This window comes from Notolepis coatsorum (genome assembly GCF_963971535.1).
Source record: "Notolepis coatsorum genome assembly, chromosome: 11".
In the NCBI taxonomy this organism is placed as follows: domain Eukaryota; kingdom Metazoa; phylum Chordata; class Actinopteri; order Aulopiformes; family Paralepididae; genus Notolepis; species Notolepis coatsorum.
The window spans coordinates 33,162,939-33,189,747 of NC_140175.1; positions in this window are offsets into that span (position 1 = coordinate 33,162,939).

Genomic DNA, 26,809 nt, shown 5'->3' on the forward strand with positions numbered 1-26,809 from the left:
AAAATAAGGAGAAGGAGTGGATAAAAAAAGAAAATGTATATTTTCATCAATACGTTTGTTTACCAATAGGTTAAAGTGTTATTAGTTAGATTTAACTTTTTTTTTTAAATGTGTTGTTATCGTGGAAATTGTATGACCGGCTGTCGGTGAATGTAGTAATTTTGAGTAATTTTGAGAAGAGGACATCCAGAGCTTTCAATGAGCGTTGGGATTTTTCCAAAACTACACTTCCCAAAGGCTTCTAGCTTTTTGCAAGCAAATTACTTCCTGATTATTAATTAAAATGTTTCGTATTACTCAAAACTGAACGTTATTGGCATATATTGGAGCGCAGTTAGTTTTTCTTCCCTATTTTGAGCATTTAGCAACCATCTGATTTGAAATCAGTTTCAAAATGGCGGAGCTCTTGCAAGAATAAAAAACCTACTGTACATACAGTAGATTTCATTATCTGTTCTTCATGTATGCCTGGTGATACTAAATCCAAATTGAACTCGGCCACAGAGAATATTTGGCCCAATCCATAAATGTGCAAATTGGCTATAATAAAGTAATTTATAGGCCTGCTATTCTATATTCTATAATAATATTTCAAATTGCATTGGTCCAGATGGGAGAATTCAGTATTGTAACTACAAAACCTTCTGTTTAATCATCTGCCCTTTATTAATTTCCTTAGATTTTTTGTACATATGATCGCAAGAAGGTACTGAACGAGCTCAGTGGCAGTTTCTCATGTCTGGTCATTTTTAGCATGGTGTTATTCACAAAGATGCAAAGAAAAATCATAATTCATATTCTCCTTTGTTTTCATCACAATTTAAGCAAGCCTGGTAATAGACACAATATTTCTGACACTGGGAATACATTCACTGAGGGCCATATATGTCCCTAGATACCAAGAACATGCAAATGGACCTTGTAGAAGTGGAGCAATAGTACATGTATTTTAGGCGGATTTTCAGAAAATAGGGCTCCGGGCTTAACACATTCAGGGCCATTCGATTTCAGCATCTAGCTATAGCACGGCCAGGTTTTCATTACATAGTTTCACTGTGCATCACGTTGTTTGTAGAGCTAAATCTATATTTTATATTATAGCTATGGATACAATACCATGGTCATTTGACAGTAACTATCTTCCGTTCAAGTTGCAAAAAAGAATAAATTTGTTCATGAATACGTTCATGCGTTATTCCGTGGTGAATATGAGTATAATTTCGGAATGATCCGGGCAAATTCCTGGGAGGCTGGCTATAGGGCGCAACGTGAATTCTACTAAATCCATTGGCGCTTCGTCCCTGTACACACTACTATTTTCAAATCAAATGCATGAAAGGGGGGGGGGGGGGGTCGTTTCTGATTAATTGATAGCACAACACACGCAGATCAGGGGGATGGGTATGAAAACCATGCACGATCAAGCTGAAATTGACGTCAGATTGTCCTTACCTGTGGTCGGTGGTATTCCAAAATAATATTCCAATTATTTGATCGCCATCTGGTCCATCCTATGCCCATCTGGTCCACGACATAACCCACCACAACATATGGATCGGAGGTCCCAAAAACGATTCAATGTGATCGAGTGAAGCCCTAGGTTTCCCATTACTAGAAAAGTCAGTCCGGAGACATTTGAGTCTTACACCCGGTCTGGAACAGGGTTTACTGCACTCTCGATACTGCCTACTAGCCGAATCTGGCCGGTACTGCACCTTCAGAGTCCCAGTATGCCTTTTAACGGCAACATACAGGTCCCTGACATTGAATAGGATATTAAAAATCTGAAAATTTTATATACGTATATATACATTAACCGTATATAACATATATATATACCAATATACCAATAACATATATATATATATATATATATATATATATACGTGAATGGCCCCGAAAGTGTTAAGAGGTTAAGATTTGACGGATTAAGCTTTACAAGTTCAGGCTCCGAGTTACATTTCAGACCTGTTATTTTATTCTCTTCCAATGTTTTGGTGTCAGTTGTATTGTTCTGTGAAGCAGACAATATGACACAATAAAAACACTTATGACTTCCCTTTTAGTTGACATGTCCAGTGTAGCAATTGTTTGCATAGATTGAATTTAGAAATTGGAAATTAGAAACAGCATACACAAAGTGTCATGCTGTCAACCACCACTAGTGACAGATTGTCTAATCGTGAGTGTGTGAGTGGGACATTGCGGGTCTACAAAACATTTTCTTATCTAAAAATGGATTATATCTCAGTCAGTTGTTGTCCAAGGACCCACAAAACTAATGGTCTGAGACAACCTATGCCGCTAAGTAAAAGCAATTGACCGGTCGATACGTCAAGCTCACCAAAACCTTACTTGGTATGGGCAGTGGAAAAAGCACTATTGAGGCATCCCTAATCTGAATCCTCTTTTGTTTCTCCTTTCTTGTCTCGTTGAGTGTCCCACTGCTCCCCTGGCTCTTCCTATCTTGAACTTTTTGTCCTCGTCTTCCCTCGTCCGTCCTGCTTGGTATTCTCTTGTCCGCTACCCTCCACTGTCTCTGCTGATAGAACTATCTTGTTCTCCCGCCTTCGCTCTCTCTCCTCCGTGTCCCTGTCTCCCCGTCCCCTCTGACCCCTCCTCCAGTTGCTGTCAGTGCTAGCTAGCGCTGCCACCGTCCTATTATTCGAGTGCCCCATCCCTACCTCTCCCCTCCCTGTCACCCCGTACCCACCTTCTCCTCAGTCATCCCTTTACCTTCCTTTAATTCTAACCTTTCCTGTCCCGCGTGTCCTTCTCAAACCACATACCGCTGCATCTCTCTCTCTCTCTCCCCCTAACTCCCCCTCTTCATCACACTCGCTCTCTCCCTCCCTCTGTTCCTATCTCATCGCTCTCACTTTCTCTCCTTCTCTCACCCTTTCAGGTGGCCCTCCAGCAGCCCTCTCTCTCCCAGAGAGTTGTGACAGCAGAACAGCGCTGAGCTGTCATTGGATAAAAAGCGCCCAGCTTCTGCTCTACCTCCCCCCTGTGCCTTGTGCGATCCATCCCTCCCTCTCTCCATACACCTCTGCCCCCTGTCAGAACCCCACCACAACCAGCCCCTCCTCCACCAGAGACACAGTCAGGGCCTCTTCAAACGAAATGCTAATGGCCCCCTAATGGATCCCTGTTGTACCCCCCCCCCCAAACCCCTGTCTGGGAAAGCCTCTACATGGCAGTTTACACAAAACACACATGCAACATGATAAAGGACCCATGCCAGAAAGGATGTATACACCCCCCTAATTGTACAGGCACAGTATGCATTAAGGCTGAGCCCGAATGTTCCAACGTTCGAACGTTCGTTCGTTACGTTGGCATTCGAATTCTAAATCAAAATTAGAATTTTTTTTATATATATTTTTTTATGTGTCTATTCATTCTGTTTAAACCAATGGGGTTTTTCTTCACAGTTGCAGATAAAGATTAGGCTACACTAATATTGTAGTATTAAAAAACACTGCCGAGTTATATTCATTCAAGAAAGTTGATTTAATACAAAAGAAAGACTCATTTAATCAGATTAATCACTTTATTCAAATTGAGGATTTAGTTTGAGGATATTTATAATAAAAAATAATAATAAAAAATAATAATAATTTTGAATAAAAAAAAATTAAATAAAAATTATTAAAAAAGAAGGTTCGAACGTTCGTTCGAAAAACCCTGACGAAGATCGAATCCCAAAAACAGGCTTCGGGGACAGCCTTAGTATGCATGCAAGATTTAGGGGGGGGGGGTTCTGTGTGTGGAACCACTTGAGGTTGTAACCCGTTTTTATCTGCGCTTTATGTTGTTACTGTGAGAGATTTCTTTATTGTTAACATATGCAAGAAATGCGACCGTGTCGTGGATGGATGGTGCCGTCATAAAAGGATGGATACATGAGCACCCTAATGAATTGAGTTTAGATAACACCACCTGTCACACAGTGTTACATTGCTCTAATTATACCCATTCATCATTCATTTGATTAAGATGAGATGCAAGTCATGGGAACATTTTAAAAACGACAGTTGGATATAAGGGGGAAAACATCAACAATCATCTTTTTATTTATTAATCAGATTTTTTAAATAAAAATCCCACGGAAAATGTGTGTTTTTACAAAGGTTTTTGTAATGTGTGTACCGCAATAATTCAGTGTGATTATCCAAAATGGCCAATTCGCTGCCATTCATTCAGACGTGCAAGTCAAAACAAAGAACTTGTTGGTCTTCTTCTGCCCCTTTCTTGTTGCAATCAGCGCTCGTCTGGGATCGCTTTCGGAGCAGACGCTCCTTGGCTACAACGGTGGTCAATCATTTTCACCATCAGCGGTGACTGGTCAGTTCAGGACCCGGCCAAATTGGACGTGGTCACTCGAATGGCAATGAGAAGGGGGCAGAAGAAGACCACCCAGTTCTTTGTTTTGTGTAAGAAACCTCAGAATGTTACCTTTCAAAAGAGACCAGACTCATGCATGTGCTATAAGTAGGCCTATAAAGTATAATAAATGGCTAATTACTTTGGGTATGTAATCGTCAGGCATTTTATGCTAAATATGGTGTAAAAATGGGGTTAAAGGAATAATCGGTAATAAGTAACTAATTACACTTCCTATGTAACTTGCCCAACAGTGCTGCATTAGCGGTAAGTGTGAGCATTCAATTTCATGTGTGAGAGAGCATGTGTACACCGGTACTAACAATTCATTTTGTTTGCTCAGCTATATTGGGTGAATACATTACGTGACTATGAGAATAGAGGTCTGCAGAGAATGCAAAAGCCTCCCCTTTAGCAGGCCCATCAGCGAGGGATCACAGTTGAGAGATTGCAAACGGAGACACTATTCTCTCTGAACAGGAGGGGGTGCAAGGGCGATGCCTGAAACCTGTAGCAGTAAATCGACAATCTCAATCCCACAGATGGATACAGTCCATCTGTGGATACAGTTACCACTTACATATTAATTATACCACTGTTGTGTCTAATTGTTCTCCAACTGTCTTCATCATTCTGGAACCATGACAGAACAAAAGTTGAGGATGACTTATTTTCACTTCTGCCACCTAAAAAGAGGCAGAAATTGTCTGATGTTACTATTTAGTAAGAATTTGTAAACGGCATTACTAATCTTGCAACCTATTTATAGAGTAGAATTCACAGAATTAATGTTTAGCTGACAAATCTATGCCAAAATAATTGGGGCTGCGCTAATTGCAAATCAAGGAATCCCAACAATGCCAAGTACTGCATATAACTACATCATCCTGGTCTTCACCTACAAAGCATTCATGCCCTCAGCTCTGAACTCGGCAGAATCTGCACCTGGCTTGCTGATAACAAATCATTACATCTGGGTAAAACAGAGTCCATTCTCTTCGGATCAAATAACGAACTCAGCAAGACCAACGGCTTCTCTATACAGTGGGTGACAATATTGTCACAAGGAAAGATGAAATTACATACCTGGGTTCCATCCTAGAGGCAAATCTTTCCTGTGACAAAATGGCAACCAATGTAATAAAAAAAGTCAACCAACGAACAAGATTGTTGTACCGGATCTCCTCTCTGGTAAACAAGAATTCCCTGAAGACTCTAACAGGAGCACTCATTCAAGGGTACTACGACTATGCTTGCGCCTCATGGTATCAAAGCACCTAAATGGCACTAAAAACAAGATTACAAACATCACAAAACAAACTGGTCAGACTACTGCTTGACCTTACTCCTAAAACCCACCTCACTCCTGCCCATTTTGACAACCTAGGATGGCTTACAGTAGACAACAGAGTACAGCAACTTGCAATGGGCCTGGTCTACAAGATACACTACACCACTAAGGTACGCATGTACATGTCGAAATACTTCCCAAAGGTCAGTGAATACCACGACCACAACACCAGAGGGAGTTCCACAAATCATGTTCAACCCAGATTTGGCTCAAACAAGGGACTAAACACGTTTAGAAATTATGCCACATCAATGTGGAACGCCCTACCCACAGCCGTAAAAAAACATCCAAATCCCCCGCCCCACCCAACCCCCTCCAATGTACAGTTTCTTCCCCCTCAAAATAATGTATATACTCTCTTTTAGAAACTCTGTCTCTTAAACAGTACTGTATATTTGTATATCTTGTATGTCATAAATGTCTGGATGTAACAGTATACTGTATGTCATAAATGTTATGATGAATTGAAAATGGGGGACCCTGATGTAAACAAGACGAAAGTCTTTCTCTGGTCTGCATCCCCTTAACAATTGTATTGAGCCGTACTGTATTGTACCCATTCTGCAATCTGTTAATAAAGTTTTCAATCAATCAATTCACCCCCATATCTCACTGACCTCTCCCCCTACCAACCCTCTTGGTCCTTCAGATCCTGCCTCAGCCAGTGGTTTTGGTGTCCCCAGGGATCTATATTGGGACCGCTGTTGTTTAGTTTATACATTAAGGATCTTCCAGCTGTAAGCAATGAGTCTGACATCCAGATGTATGCGGATGATACAGTAATATATGTCCATGCAGAAACCAAGCAGCAAGCTGCAAACAAGTTACCAGCGGTAATGACATCGGTCACTGAATGGCCATTATTTGTCACATTTAACATACTGTCTGACTAGCTGGACACAAGCCTCCTGTGAGTCCTGTACAACACTACGATCTGTACAGGTAGTTTACCATCAGGCTGTGAAAGTACTAGACAGGAAAACAAACAGCCACCACCATTGTCATAGCATAACAAACCAGAACCTACTGAGTTGGGACAATCTCGTTAAATTCAAAGATGCCTGCCTTACCTATAAAATCCTACATGGCTTGGCTCCTCCCCCCTCTGTACTTTCATAAAACAGAAAGCACCTGCTGACAGATATACAAGGTCTGTAGTTAGAGGGGACTGTGTAGTCCCAAAAAGGAGGTCTGCTTTTAGTCAGGCAGCCTTTTCCGTGAGAGCAGCCCACACCTGGAACAGTCTCCCAATACGGATCAGGGAGTATCAAAGATACATTTAATTTAAATCTAACTTAAAATCATGGTTGAGAGATGGTCAAATGTGTGACCATTTTAACTGAGGGGTTGTAATGTATTGTAATGTATTTTAATGTATTTATTTTAAAGTATTTTAGTGTATTGTAACCTACTGATTCCTACTGTGTTTTAATTATTGTATTGTCTTAATTATTGTAGTGCTCATGTCACCTGCCCCAGAGACTACAGTTGAAAATTAGCCACCCTGGCTAAACTGGCATATTTACAGTAAAGTTTTCCTTATTATGCACTGTCTCTGTATTCTAAACCAATAAATACAAATACCCCCACCCCTTAGTGTAAAGCGACTAGAACATTTATAATTATTATTGTGATTATGATTATTATTATTATGTAGTCTTCAATACTCTGAATTGAATATTAGGCCAACAAAATAACATTACCCAATTATATTCAATTTCTTTATGTCATGGTTTGAAACCGACCCCAACAGCACGGCACAGACAGGTAGTTCAGAGTTAGCCAAAGACTATGGCGTATTTATTTCTGAAACAGGAATGAGCGAAATAACAATAAGAACAACAAAGGGGAGAATGTTCTTGGCAGAGTTGTCTGCGGCTCTGCAGATCGTCCCGGTATTGAGAATGGAGAAGCGGCGAAGCGCCACTGCCTCTGCGGCTCTGCAGCTACTCCAGGATCCAACTCGGGGAGGAACGGAGAGAGAGAGAGAGTGGTCAATAAACAAGCCAACGGAATACAGAGGCAGTCCAGTCCTCCTTAGCTGAGTCCAGTATAAACACACGTGACTTAATCTTCAGTGTTACCAACACACAAGTCTAGCTGAGCCCAGTACAATCCCACGTGACTTAATCTTCAGTGTTACCAACACACAAGTTTAGCTGAGTCCAGTACAAAACAAAAACGGCAAATCTTCAGTGTTATCCAAACACAGAAAACAGAGAATCCAAAAGGTTTGTTCCAAAAACTCACCAAAGCGCAAATGCGCAAAGCGGGCAACGAGGCACAGCTCCAACGGATGATAGAGATACACAACAGCGGCAACTTCCATAGACGTCCTGAAGAAAAACAGACGAGGCACAACAACGGGGGGAACAGGCAGTAGCAGTGGTAATCCAAAACGACCCGACAACGATTGACAGAAAGACCCGAGTATATGAAGGGCTCTGGGCGCTGATTACAAACAACCGACAGGTGCGTGACAGCAATTGGTACTTGACCTAGAAGCGTGTGGTGGCACTGAGCCAATCCTCCTCACAGTACCTTGAAGCATGTGGCGGGAATGGGCCAATCCTCACACTTTAGGCCCTAAGGGATATAGTATATGTAGTAGGATAAACAACATGGGCATATATTATTATTATTATTAGTAGTAGTAGTACTTTATTTGATATACTCCTGGTCATGCTTTTCTCTTTTTCTCCTCAAACGTTAAGAGGTTAAGTTATTATTAAAAAAAAAAAAAGATTCTGCGCTTTTGAGAAAACATTCAGGGCTGGAGCCCAAGAAGCCCACCCCCAGCTCCACCCATGGCACTCAGTCGTCTGAAAGCCATTTCTCAGCATTATCGATTCATTCCCTTGGCGAACTGAATTACATTCGATCCAATTTGGTTTTCCACTATTCCCTGCTGCAGAAGAGGAGCCTTATTTGCATGGGGGGGGGGGTGTAAAGGTATAGGAGGGAGAGAGAGAGTGAGGAGAGCAGTGGGAGAGAAGAGAGAGAGAGAGACAGAAGTGAGTGGTGAGAGAGAGGCAGAGAGAAAGAGAGAGAGGGGGAGGGAGAGAGAACCGTGGCTTGGGAGATGAGGTGACAGAGTTAGTTGTATATTGTATGAGGTACAGCTTTATGTTAATTTTTATGAAGCATGGATCAGAGATATATTGGCCAATGGGCTTCTTACCCTGAGAGTGAACACACGCCAACTGACCATAATATCGCAAATATTCTGTGATGCGAGTTTAACCCCTTAAGCCTGAGCGGTCCGGTACCGGTACAAAATTAAATCATAAATGCAGTCCATATTAATTCATATTGCCTTTCTTTTTCAAATGTAGCCAAGAGTAATATACATAGTTTGTTTCTTTACCTTTCTGTGGACGTCAAGAAAAAAACCACATCTCAATCTGATGAAAAATGCCAGAACTATGGACATTATAAAAAAATAACTGTACTTACAGTATATTTCATTCACAGTATTTGCTGCCCTGAAACGGGTGCCTGGTGGTACTAAATCCATATTTAACTCTGCCATTGGAAAGAAGAGATTTGGCCTGATCCATAGAAGTATGACCAATAATAAGGTAATTTATAGGCCTGATATTCTATATTCATATTTCAAATTGCATGTGTCCGGATGGAAAAATTCAGTACTGTATCTATAAAACCTCCTCTAAATCATCTTCTCTTTATTAATTTGCTTAGATTTCCTGTACATGTCATCACAAGAAGGTGCTGAATGACCTCAGTGGCAATTTGTCATGTCTGGTCAATGTTAGCATGGTTGTATTCACCGTCAAAGATGGAACAAATAAATCAAGTATAATAATTTATATTCTCCTTTGGTTCATTACAATTTACTCAAACATAGTAACAGACACAGTATTTCTGACAGTGGGAACACATTCCCAGACGTCCATAGATGTCCCTAGATACCAATAACATGCAAATGAATCTTGTAGAAGTGGTGTAATCTTCCATTTACTCAGGTATGTACTTTTAGGCAAATCTTCAGAAAATATTAACAGGTTAACAGGTTAAAATAGCCTCCATCTTGTGTGAGGACCAAGCAGTGGTGTAAATGTAGAAAGACCAAGATGGTAGACTGTGGGGAACATTGCAGTGTTTCCAAATACTGCCTCACATCAGCAGAGCAATATAGTAAGGGCACAGGCTTCTGGTGTGTGTGTGTGTGTGTGTGTGGAGGGGGTGTTAGCAGCGCATGTCTTTGGCCTTGGTAGTCATCCTTGTGTGATGGTTGTCTTGGTAACCTGACATAGACCTTCAATCTCCACTCGAGGTGCAGAATAGGCCACGCGCCACGGAGACCGTCAATCATAGCTACGCATGTAACCAACAGTATTTAAGACACGCCACTCGGCGGCAAGTCCTTTCTCTTTATAAGCTAAATCACAGTTCCAACTTCCATGTGAAGAGAAGGCACCTCTCTGTGTTGCATCAACACCAAGACGCAGCACATCTGTTTGGAGCAATCCATTAGAATAATAATGGCATGTGTGGACACCCCTGTGTCGTCCCCCTCCTATTCGATGCAGCACATCTGTTGGAGCCAGGGGGCTGCTGACAGGACCGCAGGCTTATTAATGATTACATCCAGCAGGTGTCCCTTCGTTCAGTATCCTCTGACCTTTCCCTCTGACGGAAACAGTCAATGGACTGCCACAGTGCCCAGTCGGATGCCCCTCCCCCTTCCTCCTCATGCCCCCTCCGACCATGTCAGAGGGCCAAACAGACACCAGCAACAAAGATTGTTGCTAAGATGTTATCATCAAAGCCGTCTTCAAGGGGTTATATCGTGTGTCGCACACACGTTTTTGTTACCATCTTCAGCTACAGTTTGTGTCAAGTGGACATCTTTGAATACCTTTGTTTGTATTGAGCCATACTGTATTGTACCCATTCTGCAATCTGTTAATAAAGTTTTCAATCAATCAATAATTTTGTACTCATCATACTTATTTCCCCTTCCTTTCCTTTCCATTGCAGCTTCGGCAGAGATTTTTGTCAGATATGAAGCGTACTACAACACAAATTATACCACCATACACAAATATGGGTTGACATAACCCCCGGGATCCTGCATCCAGCGTTTATTCACCGGTATTCAGATGACATTGTCATGTCATTATGAAGCATAGCCTGGTACACCCCTCGGCAGTGCTCTTGTTTTTATATGAATAAATCTACCCGTTATTTCCGCTGCTACAAACACCAGGGACTAAGTATCCTTTACCTACACATCACACTCAACAAAACTAACGGGTGGCGGCTGTTAACGATGTCTCATCGGTTTTGTACCTGTGAGAAAAGTGAGGTTTTTATCGACTGTAACGCCACAGGTTTCAGAATCACCCCAGGAATCCTTATTAATTTCTAGTGTTGCGTGTTCAGAGGAGATATCGTGGGAGCGCTAGCTCTTCTGTCTTTTGCTCCTGTGTAAAAGCATCTGACAGCCTTGGATCTGCCTTCTGGGGGGAACTAGCAGGGACATTTTCTCAGAAAGAGTCCATTTGAAAAGGGGGCCCTCCAGTGACTGGGGCTCAGAGGGAGGGCAGGAGCTCCTATTAGTGCTGAAATCTCACACTGGGTCCATCTGAGCTGAGGATAATTAGGTGCCTTTCCTATTGCCAGCTGAAAAAGGGATGCTTGGCTAACTCATTAAGCATCTAAGTTTACTTGCCATCTTTTGTTTGTTTTAACCCATGGCCTCATTTCTCCCCAAAAATCCTTAGAGGAATAGTGAATAAAAAGGCATCTAATTTTCTTCCCTTCTCCTCCTTTGAGTTATAGAAACTCTAATTAAGAACTTAGCTATCTATACCTAACAGGAGTCAGCTCTTCTAAAGTTTTAGAAGTCACCCATGGCCTAATTTTCAACCCAAATTCCATAGAGGTATAGTGAAAGGCATCTACTTTTCTGGATTCTTCCTCCTTTAAGTTATAGAACCTCCAATTAAGAACTTAAGCTAGCTATTTCAGCTTTTCTAAAGTTTTAGATACTATATGCCTGTGTTGTATTATGTACAGGATAGTGTGACGTGACATTGTAGACCTATCAGACTGTATCAGCCTGCTGCCTCTCATCCGTCCGCCTGAGTAATCACGTGGCCCAACTGAAGCAAACATGAATACACCAGGGGATTTGCTTAAGAGCCTAACAGGAATGTGCAAATTGCCATGAAGACGAATGCAAACGATGCTCCCATTGTAATGCATCTCAATGACTGCTCTCTAAAAGATCTTCTAAATGATGAAGCCTTTTAGTGAAATCAGATTTATCCCTAATTACGCGTATGACAGGCCCGGATCAAACTCCCCAAGGACAGTGATAGATACAGACAGCTTGTGGAGCTCAAACCAGCTATTGTGGGACCGCACAGCCCTTTTAACAAACATCACATCATATCCCCAAATGCCTTCGAAATTCAATTTCACACAATCACATGTCAACGTTGCCCGGAACTGCATGGGAGAAAATGCTCGGTAAAAGGCCTTGATCCAGTCTATGGTCAGACGGGTCCATCGCGTGTTGCACCTAATTCATGGTGTCGTGTATCATGATACATGTTTCACTAAAATGAGCACCCCATTAGCCTGAGATACTGCAGTATATTTGATTACCCGTGTGCACACCAGGTGATTTATTGCTTCAGATAAACACTGAGCCATAATGGCCATGGAATTTTGTCATATCAAGGTCATATACTCATATTACTTAGGGGGATTTCATTGTTAGCATTCAGGAAGAGCAGCAAGGCTGTTCTAAATGGATGCCCATACTGAATGATGCCTATGCACCAAAAAACACATTCTATGTATGCACGCATGTATATGCACATTCATGTAGGCATCACCATACACATGCACACAGGAATACACGCACATGCATGCATGCACACATGACTACAACATTTTGTCACATCGGTTCCTCTAGATAAGCATGGTTCAGTCATTTGCACGGGTCTCCTTTGGCTTTCAAGGTAAAAGTCAGTGCTATGGTCTACTCTGACAATGACTGATTGCAGTTGGCGAGTCCATTGAGCTGAATCACTCTTATCACAACAAGTATCTGAAATTGCGCTTTGCGTTATGCTAATCCAGCTGGCCTGTGGAAATATTAACAAACATTGTGATCAGTGCCAACGAGGACGAGCCGGTACCTCGCATCTACCGGGACACGTGTGCTGGCACACTAGGCCCCTCGCTACGCGCCTTTATCTGCTCTCCGCATATGAGCTCCTCCTCTGAACTCCTCTGAAGTCGAGTCCTGCTGTTCGCACCACGGTTACCTGCGGTTTTCTCTGATGTGCTTTTTAATTTACTCCCCCCTCCTTCGCCTTATCATTTTCATCTTTTTTCCCCTCATCCAGCAGGCCTCACGCTCACGGGCGTACGGTCTGAAAGGTGGCAGCGCCACAGCAGGGTCCTGTTGATGTGATGTAGCATCCTCAGGCAGATTACTCTTAAAGACTGACACTCCTATACTCGCTACAGGTAACTCTCCAAATGGACTTCGAGGATCAGCCCAAAGGCCAAGAAAGGTCAATACACATGAGCTCTTTCTCACTTTCTGGTCAGACGTTCGTGTGTCTGATTGTAAACTGAGCTCTGTTGGCACCAGAAATGTTCTATATATTTTTATATACAAATTGACTTGTCTTAATTTCTACAGTTCACTGTCATGGCTCATTTGAATCATTCCACAACAGCATCAAATATTTATAGATCGGCTAAATTCATACTACATATTTGTATTTTTTGGAAGGGGCTGTGGCTGCGAATAAAGTCAATATGATTTTGCTAATACTGAGCGAAACATGAAATGTTGTCCTCCTTTGTGTGTGTCTCTGACGTCAGGAGCTTGGGAGGCCGGGTGATGGGAAGGGTCGGTCTGCACAATCAATATCATCACAGCTTATGGGAACGTCCCTCAGCACGAGGGCTTCAGTCATTATACGGTTGTGATGCCCCAGCTCTCACATGAAATTCAAAAGGTGTTTTATTGCCTTATTTGTTTTGCCATGCCGTGCGAGATGAGCTGAGCACAGTGTGGGAATGGAATACACATAACAATAGAAGAAGGACAAATGTATAGATGCAATGTATATATGTAGGAGACATATATAAGAAAACAGAAAGAAAAGATCAGAGAACCTGTGTTGGGTGCAATTATGCAAGACTATATGTCAGGGCTGCAGTCTAATTAATGTCTAATGTAGGCACATTATCCTGGGATTCTTAAATCAACAAGAGGTACGTGACTATGTAAATGCATGGGGGTGGGGGGGGGGATCACCAGGGAACAATCATCCCTTAATTTATGCACACACCCCTCTTAATGAACCAGGAATCACAACACAACTCTAATTGGACCACAAGGTTTCCAGCATTAGCTATTCCAGAGGCAAGAAAGGGAGACCAATGGGGAGATCAGGGAAATGAATTACAAACATTTCAACATTTCCCTTCGTTTGCTGTCAACGACGAATGTTCCTCGGCGTCGACTCATCCATCGACTATGTTCAAAAGCTCCAAGAGCGTTTTGAAGTGTTTTGAAAAAGGAGGCTCTATTTGTTAAAAGGAGGATATTCGGATCATTAAAGATCAATGGTGTTCTTCGAAAATGAGAGGAGCCAAAAGAGAGAGAGAGCGAGAGAGAGAGAGAGAGAGAGAGAGAGATGTGCAGATAGATGCTTTTGGTCTGAGCTGCCTTGGAGCTGCCTGCGACTGATAAGTAGACCTGAACACCTGCCAAACCCTAGGATGAGGCCTGACTTATGCCCCCATATTTTATTGCCTCTTGATGAGGTGGTCCATGGTGCCATTAATCAAAGGCTACATGGCAGACACAGGCAGGCTGTGGAGCCCAGGCTCAGTCTTGGCTTCATCCTCCAGCCCTTAGAGGCAGACTAGCCTTCACTCTGTATTTCAGACCCGTTAAATTACCTCACAACTTAGCGCCTTAATGTGATGAGCTACCAGGCCGAGCTACGGTAATCAATGCCTCTGGCACATCGGTCCTTGACGTTCCCTCTGCCTCTGTGTCGAGAGCCACTTCGAGGCGATCGGATTGTTGAAACCACGTGATTGCTCTGTACAATGTCGCGCAATGGCACAAGGGTCAAAGTGAGAGTCGGAATCCTTCTCTTTAAAGTACTCTTGGGTTGTAAATGCTGTAGTGTTACTCGAGGAGTTGTGCTGTGCTGGGCTCATTGAGTCATTGAGATGCGTTTTTTTTTCTCCAGAAGAAAACACATTCATGGAGTGGAGCATAAAAGTGTACCATAATGGAATCCCCTGTGGATGTCCTGTCATCACCTTGCCTGACCCGAACAAGAGAGGTCAGCCTTGCTGTCCAGCCGGCCTATTCCTCGGATGCAGCACTTCCACTTGATATCCTCTCCACCGCACCTCTTTATCTGGAGGCTTGGTGCTGCCTATGCCACCACTTAACACTTTGAGTGCCACGCCGGGTTTTCCTTTTTACCCGCTGAATGCCACCATCGGCGCCAATGTTAACGTTAATATCGCCTAATCTATGTTTTAAATTATGTGTCTAATCTGCCCATCGCATTATCAAAGACTATTTTCCAGTCAGTGCTGTCAAGGCAGATTGTTTTTTTATCGCGTCATTTCCGTTTCAGAGCATTTAGAAAAGCCCCCGTTTTGATATAAAAAACAGCCCATTCTGGACCATTCTATGAAAATCGTCTTTTACTGGAATATTCCACAACGTTGATATTCGTCTGCCTTTTTATGAATCGTTTTCAAATAAACGCTAGATGATCAATATTATACGTGCGCGCAAGCACATTCGGGCCGCGCACGGATAATCGCCGCATTGATTTCCTCTTGGACTTTTACAGTGAAACCGAAAGAGGACATTTCACAAAACAGCTTATAACTTCATCAAAATTAGTCTGATTATCCTAACACTGATAACATAGAGTCCTTACCTGACATCAGATGGTATCCAACTGGTATATTCCAATTCAAGTTCAAGTTCTTCAAGTTCAAGTTCTTTAATAGTTGTCATACAGAAGTACAGAATACTTTCATACAAAATGCTTCTTACTGTTACGCTCCAGAGACTGTGCTAGACAAGATAGTATCAAATAACATAATAACATAATATAGCATGAATTTAGAAGAAGAAAATGAGGTCACAGTTGTTCGGTATAGACATATGTACAATGTTCTGAGTTACCATATAATATACAATACACAACTATGCAGTGTACTAATGTACAGTACTATCTAGTGCAAAGCAGAAATGGGATGAGGTACAATTTTAGGTACAATTTACAGTAAGGTGTACGAGTTGTAGTGCAATCCTTCATCCATAAATATAAAGTGTGGGGAGTGGGTGCTACAGTGTGTTTGTTTAAAGTGGGTGTGTGCTATAAAGTGTGTGTAGTGGGTGCTACAGTGTGTTTGTTTAAAGTGAGTGTGTGCGTGTGGATGTGTGTGCTATGTGTGTTTGGTGGTTGTTGTTGTGTAGTGTTCATTCATTGTTCGTTTAGCAGCCTGATGGCCTGGGGATAGAAGCTACTTCTGAGTCTTTCTGTGCTCGCCTTGAGACTCCTGTATCGCTTGCCTGACGGCAGCAGTTCAAAGAGGCAGTTGTTCGGGTGGCTCGAGTCCTTAATAATTCTCTTAGCCTTCCCCTTGCAACGCTTGTAGTAAATGTTCTGGAGGGTGGGGAGCCCCCCTCCGATTGTGCGTTCGGCTGAACGTGTCACTCTTTGTAGTCTGCTTTGGTCTTTTGCAGTGCTATTCCCAAACCAGGAGGTGATGTTGCCGGTCAAGATGCTCTCTATTGTACATGAGTAGAAGTTCTTAAGGATCTTCTGGCTGACTTGGAACTTCCTTAGGCGCCTGAGGAAGTAGAGGCGTTGTCGTGCCTTCTTCACCACACTGTTAATGTGTATGGTCCATTTCAAGTCCTCGGATATTTGGGCTCCGAGGTACTTGAAGCTGTTGACTCTCTCAACCGGTGCCCCGTCGATGCTGAGGGGGCTGTAGTCCTTGACCCCCGACCTCCTGAAGTCCACAATCATCTCCTTTGTTTTGCTGACGTTCAGGGAGAGGCTGTTTTCCTGGCACCATCCCGCCAGGACCTTGACCTCTTCCAGGTAGGCCCTCTCGTCGTTGGCAGAGATCAGGCCCACCACCACTGTGTCGTCAGCAAATTTGACGATTGTATTGCTGCTCCGCTGAGCCACACAGTCGTGTGTGTACAGGGAGTAGAGGAGGGGACTCAGAACACAGCCCTGGGGGGCCCCTATGTTGAGGGTGATGGATGAGGAGGTGCAGTTGCCTGCTCTCACCACCTGGGGTCTGCCAGTCAGGAAGTCCAAGACCCACTGGCAGAGGTCATAGCCCAAGCCCAGGTCCCTGAGCTTGGCTATGAGTATGGAGGGGACTATGGTATTGAATGCCGAGCTGTAGTCGATGAATAGCATTCTCACATAGTTCCCCTGCCTCTTGTCCAGGTGTGATGCTGCTGTGTGCAGCACATGGGATATGGCGTCCTCCGTGGACCTGTTGGGGCGGTATGCAAATTGCAGGGGGTCCATGTTGATGGGGAGGGAGGAGCAGATGTAGCCCTTTACTAGCTTCTCAAAGCACTTCATGGCTATGGAGGTGAGAGCTACAGGGCGGTAGTCGTTGAGGCAAGCAGGCTTGGATTTTTTGGGTACAGGGATAATAGTGGACTTCTTCAGGCAGGTGGGGATGACAGCCTGTTCTAAGGACAGGTTAAATATGTCAGTGAATACTGGGGCCAGTTGGTCGGCACAGACTTTTAGGACGCGGCCGGGGATGCCGTCCGGACCTGCTGCCTTCCTGATATTCACTTTTTTAAAGGTCCGCCTCACCTCATGCTCTGTTACCCTGAACACTGCGCCTCCATCAGCAGCCGACCCCCCCCCCCCCCATTGCCGAGGCTTGTGAGCTGGTGTTGTTATTACCAGCATCAAACCTCGCATAGAAGGTATTGAGGTCGTTTGCTAAGGAGATGTCACTGTTCAGTTTGAGGGAGGCGCCTTTGTAGTCTGTCATTGTTTTGAGCCCCTGCCACATAGCTCTAGAGTCAGCTTGTTCAAACTGGAGTTCAATTTTATCCCTGTAGCGTCGTTTGGCCTCTGTCACTGTCCTCCTTACGTTGTGTTGCGCCACCTTGTGGTCGTTCATGTTGCCTGCCACTAGGCCGTCATTGTATGCTTTGGTGCGCTCTCTCAGAGCTTCACGGACGGATTTGTCTACCCAGGGTTTTTGATTTGGGTAAACTTTCATTTTGGTAGTGGGGATTGTTTCTTTCACCCTAGTACAGACATAGTCCAGCACTGTCTCCGTGTAGGCATTAATGTTATCTGTGTCGCGGAATACAATCCAGTCTGTGTTGTGAAACACTGACACTAGTGTATCCTCTGACGTCACATCCCATTTCTGCACCTCTCGCGAGACTACGGGAGTACTTTTAATTCTTTGTCTGTACTTTGGTGTAAGGAAAATGGATGCGTGATCTGACTTGCCAAAGCCACTATCAGAATGAGCCTTGTAGCCACCTTTAAATTGCGTGTAACAGTGATCTAGGATGTTACCGCCTCTGGTGTTGCAAGTCACATGCTGGTAGAAATCAGGCAATACCTTTCTCAGATTGGCGCTATTGAAATCTCCCAGTACCAAAATGGCGGCGTTAACGTTCGTCGCTTGTATATTGTTTACCTCGTCGTGGAGTCTGGAGAGCGCGGCGTTGTTGTTGGCTTGCGGTGGAATATACACTCCGACCAGGATGATCGCCGTTAACTCCCTCGGGAGGAAGAAAGGACGACACTTGATGGTTATATATTCCAGTTCTGGGGAGCAGTGATTGGATAGTTCCTTCACATTCGTTGGATCACTCCAATTTTTGTTAAACATGAAGGCAATACCTCCACCACGTTGTTTACCGGACTCTGATTGTGTCCGATCCTTCCTATGGATAAAGAAATGATCCGCTGGTTGAATCGCGTGATCTGGAACCTCCGGCGTGAGCCACGTTTCGGTGAAGCAGAGAACGTTGCAGTCCCTAACGTCTCTTTGGTATTGAATCCTTGCTCGGATATCATCCAGTTTATTGTCAATTGATTGTACATTGGCTAGCAATATACTGGGCAATGGCGTTCGGTGGCGTCTGGATCTCAGCCTGTTACGGATCCCAGCTCTCTTCCCACGCCGTCTGGTTCGTTTGTTCCTGGGATCAAGGAACAAAGGCTCTGGTCCCATTCTCCGGAGAATCTCAACAGGCCATTGTTGCGGTTCGGAAAGCTGGTCCAGGGAGTAATCCAATCGGTAAGTTTCCCGTAATCCGATGTCTATAAGTGACTGACGGTCATACACATTAAATGCACCTACTGTTGGTACAGACAAAACTCTTAAAACTATAAATATTAACAAAAGTAAGCACAGTCTCGACGGAGCGAACAGAAAGGCAGCCGGACGTTGCAGCGCCATCTCAGCATTTTTTCCTGATCACCATTCGAAAAAATCGATAAGTGTATAGATCCAACGCGATACAGTAGAACTCCATGATCAGCGGGGCTCAGAGGCTCCAGAATGAACTGTGGTAAGCCCGGCTGCATCAGTGGACTGGAAAATGTGGAGTACCGGATTTTTTCCCCCATTCATTTTCTTTTTTTTAAACTTAAATTTAAATTACCCCCCCCCCCCCCCCCCATTCATTTTCATTGAGTCCATTCCAAAATCCCTTATGTCATCTGGGAGACGACAGGGGGGCGCTTTTTTCCACAATGATTGCCGGCGCCGCTCGGCTATACTCGGGTAGGCTCGGGTGATGCAATATGATTTCAGATCGCTAAAAAAAATTAAATAAAAAAATCTGAGAAATCTCGTGAGTGGCTAACAACCCCCTATTAATAAACCAGAGTATTCTCGTGTGTGGCAGTTAAAGTGTTAATAATAATAATAATAATAATAATAATAATAATAATAATAATAATAATAATAATAATAATAATAATAATAATAATAATAATAATAATAATAATAATAATAATAATAATAATAATAATAATAATAATAATAATAATAATAATAATAATAATAATAATAATAATAATAATAATAATAATAATAATAATAATAATAATAATAATAATGACTTTTTATTTATTTATTTATATTTATATAGCGCTTTTCTAGACACTCAAAGCACTTTACAATGTAGGGTGGAAATGGCCTCCTTCACCACCACTGGTAGCACCCAACCTTGCCCAGGTGGCCAGCATACTCGGCCCAATTCCGGCTACCGGTCGGCACACTCGGCATATGTCCGGCACGGCACGCCAACGATGAGCCGGATCTGGCTCGGTAATGGTTGCCGGGGCAGAGCCGACTCGGGCTCGCCAAAGATAAACCGGCTCTGGCCCGGCTCTGGTTGCCGGGGCAGAGCCGACTCGGGCTCGCCAAAGCTAAACCGGCTCTGGCCCGGCAATGGTTGCCGTGCCCGAGCCGACTCGGGCTCGCCAAAGATAAACCGGCTCTGGCCCGGCAATGGTTGCCGGGGCAGAGCCGACTCGGGCTCGCCAAAGATAAACCGGCTCTGGCCCGGCTCTGCTTGCCGGGGCAGAGCCGACTCAGGCTCGTCAAAGATAAACCGGCTCTGGCCCGGCTCGGCTTGCCGTGCCAGAGCCGACTCGGGCTCGCCAAAGATAAACCGGCTCTGGCACGGCAATGGTTGCCGGGGCAGAGCCGACTCGGGCTCGCCAAAGATAAACCGGCTCTGGCCCGGCAATGGTTGCCGGGGCAGAGCCGAAGTTTCAGTCAAGCGACGCCGCCCCCACACACAACAGCGGTGTGATTGGCAGAATCGACTGTCAATCAAAATTGTTCCGTTGAGACCACCGCAACAAGTGAATACAGCTGTACTGTACCCACTCTGCAGTCTGTAAATAAAGCTTTCAATCAATCAATCAATCAATCAATCAATCAGACAAATGCATAGAAAAGCCCTTATTATAACCAAATAACAAAAGATTATATTATTGTTTATGAAAATGTTTTAGCCCTATGCTTGCCTATTATTTGAATGGCAACAAATAAAATAATAATAATAAAATTAATAAATAAAATGTTAGAGGAGTGGAGGGGGGGGGGGGCAGAGCGAGGTGGGTGTTATAGGAGTGGAGGGGGGGGGCAGAGCCTCATAAAGCTAACATTAGCTGCACTCATAGGAGCCTGCATGTTGATGTAGCCTCATAAAGCTAACATTATAGCTGCACTCATAGGATGTTGATGTAGCCTCATAAAGCTGCATATGCTGCACTCATAGGAGCGTGTTGATGTAGCCTCATAAAGCTAACAAGAGTATATGTAATACTGTGGTTATGGCCTCTATAGTTAGCAGCTCATATAGCTAACATAATACTGTGGTTAAGGCCTGCAGCAGCTCAGTAGCTAACATAACAACACTGTAGTTAAGGCCTTTAACCAGCAGCTCAGTAGCTAACATAACAACACTTTAGTTAAGGCCTTTAACCAGCAGCTCAGTAGCTAACATAACAACTGTGGTTAAGGCCTTTAAATAGCTGCACTCATAGGAGCCTGCATGTTGATGTAGCCTCATAAAGCTAATATTATAGCTGCACTCATAGGATGTTGATGTAGCCTCATAAAGCTGCATATGCTGCACTCATAGGAGCGTGTTGATGTAGCCTCATAAAGCTAACAAGAGTATATGTAATACTGTGGTTATGGCCTCTATAGTTAGCAGCTCATAGCTAACATAATACTGTGGTTAAGGCCTGCAGCAGCTCAGTAGCTAACATAACAACACTGTAGTTAAGGCCTTTAACCAGCAGCTCAGTAGCTAACATAACAACTGTGGTTAAGGCCTTTAAATAGCTGCACTCATAGGAGCCTGCATGTTGATGTAGCCTCATAAAGCTAATATTATAGCTGCACTCATAGGATGTTGATGTAGCCTCATAAAGCTGCATATGCTGCACTCATAGGAGCGTGTTGATGTAGCCTCATAAAGCTAACAAGAGAATATGTAATACTGTGGTTATGGCCTCTATAGTTAGCAGCTCATAGCTAACATAATACTGTGGTTAAGGCCTGCAGCAGCTCAGTAGCTAACATAACAACACTGTAGTTAAGGCCTTTAACCAGCAGCTCAGTAGCTAACATAACAACTGTGGTTAAGGCCTTTAAATAGCTGCACTCATAGGAGCCTGCATGTTGATGTAGCCTCATAAAGCTAACATTATAGCTGCACTCATAGGATGTTGATGTAGCCTCATAAAGCTGCATATGCTGCACTCATAGGAGCGTGTTGATGTAGCCTCATAAAGCTAACAAGAGTATATGTAATACTGTGGTTATGGCCTCTATAGTTAGCAGCTCATAGCTAACATAATACTGTGGTTAAGGCCTGCAGCAGCTCAGTAGCTAACATAACAACACTGTAGTTAAGGCCTTTAACCAGCAGCTCAGTAGCTAACATAACAATACTGTAGTTAAGGCCTTTAACCAGCAGCTCAGTAGCTAACATAACAACTGTGGTTAAGGCCTTTAAATAGCTGCACTCATAGGAGCCTGCATGTTGATGTAGCCTCATAAAGCTAATATTATAGCTGCACTCATAGGATGTTGATGTAGCCTCATAAAGCTGCATATGCTGCACTCATAGGAGCGTGTTGATGTAGCCTCATAAAGCTAACAAGAGTATATGTAATACTGTGGTTATGGCCTCTATAGTTAGCAGCTCATAGCTAACATAATACTGTGGTTAAGGCCTGCAGCAGCTCAGTAGCTAACATAACAACACTGTAGTTAAGGCCTTTAACCAGCAGCTCAGTAGCTAACATAACAACACTGTAGTTAAGGCCTTTAACCAGCAGCTCAGTAGCTAACATAACAACTGTGGTTAAGGCCTTTAAATAGCTGCACTCATAGGAGCCTGCATGTTGATGTAGCCTCATAAAGCTAATATTATAGCTGCACTCATAGGATGTTGATGTAGCCTCATAAAGCTGCATATGCTGCACTCATAGGAGCGTGTTGATGTAGCCTCATAAAGCTAACAAGAGTATATGTAATACTGTGGTTATGGCCTCTATAGTTAGCAGCTCATAGCTAACATAATACTGTGGTTAAGGCCTGCAGCAGCTCAGTAGCTAACATAACAACACTGTAGTTAAGGCCTTTAACCAGCAGCTCAGTAGCTAACATAACAACACTGTAGTTAAGGCCTTTAACCAGCAGCTCAGTAGCTAACATAACAACTGTGGTTAAGGCCTTTAAATAGCTGCACTCATAGGAGCCTGCATGTTGATGTAGCCTCATAAAGCTAATATTATAGCTGCACTCATAGGATGTTGATGTAGCCTCATAAAGCTGCATATGCTGCACTCATAGGAGCGTGTTGATGTAGCCTCATAAAGCTAACAAGAGTATATGTAATACTGTGGTTATGGCCTCTATAGTTAGCAGCTCATAGCTAACATAATACTGTGGTTAAGGCCTGCAGCAGCTCAGTAGCTAACATAACAACACTGTAGTTAAGGCCTTTAACCAGCAGCTCAGTAGCTAACATAACAACACTGTAGTTAAGGCCTTTAACCAGCAGCTCAGTAGCTAACATAACAACTGTGGTTAAGGCCTTTAAATAGCTGCACTCATAGGAGCCTGCATGTTGATGTAGCCTCATAAAGCTAATATTATAGCTGCACTCATAGGATGTTGATGTAGCCTCATAAAGCTGCATATGCTGCACTCATAGGAGCGTGTTGATGTAGCCTCATAAAGCTAACAAGAGTATATGTAATACTGTGGTTATGGCCTCTATAGTTAGCAGCTCATAGCTAACATAATACTGTGGTTAAGGCCTGCAGCAGCTCAGTAGCTAACATAACAACTGTGGTTAAGGCCTTTAACCTGTGGTTAAGGCCTTTAACCGCAGCTCAGTACGCTAACATAACAATACTGGTTACTGATTTATTATTTACATTGAAAAGATACAGAGATAATTTGTTAAAGCTGGACCAGCACACTAGGTTAGTAAATCCTAGGCTCTTTTCTAGACTCTTTTTGTATCACAAACAGTAGGCCTACTGTATTTGCAAATCTGGTATGTCATAAATGTATAGAAGTGTCTATCTGTATGTCACATGTCATGTTATGATGAATTGAAAATGGGGGTCCCTGATGTAAACAAGACGAACGTCTTTCTCTGGTCTGCATGCCCTTAACAATTGTATGTATTGAGCTGTACTGTATTGTACCCATTCTGCAATCTGTTAATAAAGTTTTCAATCAATCAATCAATCAATCAATCAATCAATCAATCAATCAATCAAAACCAACATTTTCACTGTAAAGTATATAAAAACGAAGTTATTGAACTTTAAACTTGAAACAAATACTATACTGCCTATAATTTGTTAAAGATGTATTAATTCGAACATTATTTCATATTATTTTACTTGAAAAGAGAGCTATTATTATTATTATTATTATTATTATTATTATTATTATTATTATTATTATTATTATTATTATTATTATTATTATTATTATTATTATTATTATTATTATTATTATTATTATTATTATTATTATTATTATTATTATTATTATTATTATTATTATTATTATTATTATTATTATTATTAGTATTATTTTAAGTTATTCTTGTGCCATTGAGATTTGTCAGAGAGATTGTAGGCATAAAGCAAGTTGATTGAGTAACTGTTATATAAAATAATATAAATAATAATTGTCATTTGGCAACACTGACTAACAGCTGCGTTGCATTGTGGGGGGGGGGGATCCCCACAATGCATTGTGGTTTTTGAAATTTTGAATTGACGGCGTCGCGCGCGGCACAGTCAGACCAGACCAGGATGACACGGTTGCATTTCTTCTCATCTCAGGTAATTTATGCAGATATTTTTGATTATTTATAAGTAATACCGCTAATATAAATGAGTGCTGTTTAGTCTGTGTTTCAGTGAGTGTAGCGCGAGTTCACGTTAGCTACTAGCTCTACATACACTGAGTGTAGCGCGAGGCCGCGAGCTCACGTTAGCTATATAGGCTACATACACTGAGTGTAGCGCGAGCTCACGTTAGCTACTAGCTCTACATACACTGAGTGTAGCGCGAGGCCGCGAGCTCACATTAGCTATATAGGCTACATACCATAGATATCTATAGAACACAGATATCTATAGATATCTATGCTACATACACTGAGTGTAGCGCAAGCTCACGTTAGCTATATAGGCTACATACACTGCTACAGGCAGAGCCTCACGTTGTCACCAACTGTTCTCATCTCAGGTAATTGTGCAACACATATATAGGCTACATACACTGCTACAGGCAGAGCCTCACGTTGTCACCAACTGTTCTCATCTCGGGTAATTGTGCAACACATATATTTTATTATTTATAAGTAATGCGTGCTGCTGATATAAATGCTGTTTAGTCTGTGTTTCAGTGACTAGTCTACTGTAACGTTATTTGCTCGATATTATGAAACTGGCGGGATCTGTAATACAAGCACTACTGCTAGCAGGCCTAGACTGTAGAATACTGACGTTAGCTAACCAATGCATATCACGCAGATCTTTCATGGTTTAATTTAATTATAAAATATATAATTTCATTGTTAATGTAGCAAATACTGTTACAGTGCTGTCTCTCAACAACGACATGAAAGCAGAAGACAGCTCAATAACAACTACCCGTATACTTCAAGTGGTTGTGGTTTTTATTGTGTGTGTGACTGTGTATATATAATATATACTTTTTAATCTGGGACATCATTTTCAAAGAGTCATCCTGTAATGCCTTCTCTCTCTCTCTCCCAAGACGGTCAAGATCTACCAAGTCTTCAAGATCTTCAAGTGGTCATGCTTGTAAGTGATGTATACAATGTTTTATTGTGTGTGTGACTGTGTATATATATACTTTTCAATCTGGGACTTTCATTTCAACAGCTGGAAAGGGTCATCCTGTGTTGATGGATGCTACAGTATGTAGATGTGCATGACATGGACTAAATTAGAGGTCCTAGATATGCAAAATAATATTGAGAATCACTGGCCTTAGACTATCTACTAACGTATTCTCGCTCTCTCTAGGTTCATGGCCACTAATGACTTCAGACCTTCAGAAGGACAGTATGCTGGATGAGGAAGGTCTTGGCCATGCTGCGATGGCTCCTAGAAGACAAGAACGGAGAGGTGCTGGACCTGGCTGTCAAATGGTTTGTAATGCTAGAGTATATTTTATGTAGATGTGCATGACATGGACTAAATTAGAGGTCCTAGATATGCAAAATAATATTGAGAATCACTGGCCTTAGACTATCTACTAACGTATTCTCGCTCTCTCTAGGTTCATGGCCACTAATGACTTCAGACCTTCAGAAGGACAGTATGCTGGATGAGGAAGGTCTTGGCCATGCTGCGATGGCTCCTAGAAGACAAGAACGGAGAGGTGCTGGACCTGGCTGTCAAATGGTTTGTAATGCTACAGTATATTTTATGTAGATGTGCATGACATGGACTAAATTAGAGGTCCTAGATATGCAAAATAATATTGAGAATCACTGGCCTTAGACTATCTACTAACGTATTCTCGCTCTCTCTAGGTTCATGGCCACTAATGACTTCAGACCTTCAGAAGGACAGTATGCTGGATGAGGAAGGTCTTGGCCATGCTGCGATGGCTCCTAGAAGACAAGAACGGAGAGGTGCTGGACCTGGCTGTCAAATGGTTTGTAATGCTAGAGTATATTTTATGTAGATGTGCATGACATGGACTAAATTAGAGGTCCTAGATATGCAAAATAATATTGAGAATCACTGGCCTTAGACTATCTACTAACGTATTCTCGCTCTCTCTAGGTTCATGGCCACTAATGACTTCAGACCTTCAGAAGGACAGTATGCTGGATGAGGAAGGTCTTGGCCATGCTGCGATGGCTCCTAGAAGACAAGAACGGAGAGGTGCTGGACCTGGCTGTCAAATGGTTTG